Genomic DNA, 2554 nt, shown 5'->3' with positions numbered 1-2554 from the left:
AAACTGAAATGAATTATTCATATTTAATCTTATTACTGAGCCCAGTAGTCTCTTGTCGCCCATGGTAGATAGTAAACGCTCGCCCCTACATGTTGACACAAAATTACTCCTCCCTCAGAAGAAAGCGGCGGAAGACATGTAAAATAAGGATTGCGAGCCTCTCCATTGTTCGTTTCTTCCGCCTGTGTATTGTGCTGGCTTTTAAAAACTCATTGGGTGCTCGATGTTTTGATTTTCTTTATCTGAAACTTAGAAAAAAAAAAAAGCATTCACACTATGAACTATGCAATTCATGTTTCTGATTTATGTATTATGATGGTTCGAGATGTGCGTCAACACTTTCTTTGGTAAGCTGATGATCTGACGTATAATATTATTATTATGTGCCAGCTACGGCTTCAAAAGGTTAATGCACTTGTGAAATCAATGTAGTCATTTAAGAGATATACTGTACCCCCGAAGGTAACGTCCATCTCAGACAACACCAAGCTATGTTGGCGGAGAGCCTTGAAAACTTGTGTAAGACTAAGAGTCACTAAGACCCTAACTTGTGAAACACGTCACAAATTCAAAATGGGGCTCTCGTAGCAGATAGGTTAAAGTGTTAGCCTCTTTTTCAATAGGTCTCGGGTTCGAAGCCGGATAACGACGGAAATTTTTCCTCACTAAAATTGTCTCCTTTCAGCTCCTTTCCTTTTCTCCAGCAATGTTCTGTCGTATGCTTTCGTCTCCGCTTTCTACCCCCACCCCTCTCACCTCCTTTGCCCCCTCCTTTGCGCCCCTGACTTTTTGCAGCCTTTCTACTGCTACTCCTTGGCTCCTTCTTACTGCTGTCTTTCCGCCACACCTCTGATCTTCTGAAAGAAAGATCTACACCTAGCTTTCTCGGATAAGGGCGAAAAATCTCGGAGTTCCTGTGTGCAAGTTGGGTACATTAAAGATCTCTTGGTGGTCCAAAATCGATAAGAATAGGCTTCGGCCGCCACCCAGGCAAAATTCAAAATTTCCTACCAACTGAAAACGTTTTATGTGTTCCGTGCGCTCATAATGTGACCTAATGCAGTTGCGAGGGCCATAAGACATTTACTAAAAAAAAAGAATTAAAAAAAAAGAATTCAACTAGGTTTAACATTCTCGTAAAATTAGCATATTATAGTCTTTTAGGAGGCACAGGTATACGGTACCTCTGAAGGTAATGTCCATCTCAGACAACACCGAGCTATGTAGGCGGAGAGCCTTGAAAACTTGTTTAAGACTTGTAAAACACGTCATAGGTTCGAACTTGGGTTATCCGCAGTGTAGTCCTGCACGATACCAACTGAGTTATCGGCTCGTCCCTTCAGGCCCCACCCACACAAAGATAATTTCCACTCGTTGCACGGCTGGGAGTGTGCAAATGAGACCATTTACGCCCATTCGTCACTCTCCACCGCTAAGCAGTAGAAATTTTCATGGCGTACGCCCGGCCTTGCACCGCGGGAATGAATGCTGAGCGAAACAGAGACAGTTCGCGCATAAAGGCTGGAGGAATTTTGTTGTTGAAAATATATTAAAAAATATTTGGTAATATTACTCGCGCTCGCAACAGCATAAGGTCATCTGAGCGCGCAGGACCCATTAAACATTTCCAGTGTGTAGGAAATTTTGAATTTTGCACGGGTGGCGGCCGAAGCCTACTCTATCGATTTTGGATCACCAGCGTATCTTTACCGAGCGCAACTTGCACACAGGACCTCCGAGATTTTTCACCTTTGTCTAAGAAGGCTAGGTGTAGATCTTTCCTGCCTCAAGATCAGGGGTGTGACGGAAAGACAGCAATAAGAAGGAACCAAATAGTAGCAGTAAAAAGGCTGCAGAAAAAGTCAGGAGTCCAGAGGAGGGGGCAAAGGAGGTGAGAGTGTGGTGGCAGAAAGTGGAGACGAAAGCAGACAACAGAACATTGTTAGAGAGCAGGAAAGGATATGAAAGGAGAACATTATAGATAAGAAAATTTCCGTCGCTGTCCGGATTCGAACCCAAGACCTGTTGAATGAGAGGCAAACACCTTAACCTGTAGACCTCGAGACCCCCCCCCCCCTTTCCACTCAAGAGGAAAGAACGGGACGCATAGCTTTCAAGTTATTCAAGTTATTTGCTGTTTCTTATTTATTAGATCCGAAGCAAAAAGTCAATGCTATTGCGCGCAGTGCAGTTAAAATTATAATAAATCACAACTGAAAGAGCTGCGGAGCTGGCCTACCAAAGAAAACTGCACCCCCCTCGACGCTTAACGGCAATAGAGGATGAAAAAGTAAAAGTAAGTAAAATAAAATCAGAAAAAAAGCAAAACAATGACACTAAAACCTGTACAGCACAGACAAAACTTAGTTTGCCCCCCCCCCAGCAAATAAATTAGAACCGTTAATACTATACAGTGCATACTACTTGTATTACCCCACAGGATTACGCGTCCACTTTTGAACTCGGCTACGCTAATACAAACCCGATCCATGCGCACATTTTCAAACATGCACACACATACACACTGTACAGACACAAGTACACACAGACATAC

The sequence above is a fragment of the Aplysia californica genome, unplaced genomic scaffold (genome assembly GCF_000002075.1).
Source record: "Aplysia californica isolate F4 #8 unplaced genomic scaffold, AplCal3.0 scaffold00525, whole genome shotgun sequence".
NCBI classification, from domain to species: domain Eukaryota; kingdom Metazoa; phylum Mollusca; class Gastropoda; order Aplysiida; family Aplysiidae; genus Aplysia; species Aplysia californica.
The sequence above is the reverse complement of the archived record's forward strand: the minus strand, read 5'-3'. Positions refer to the sequence as shown.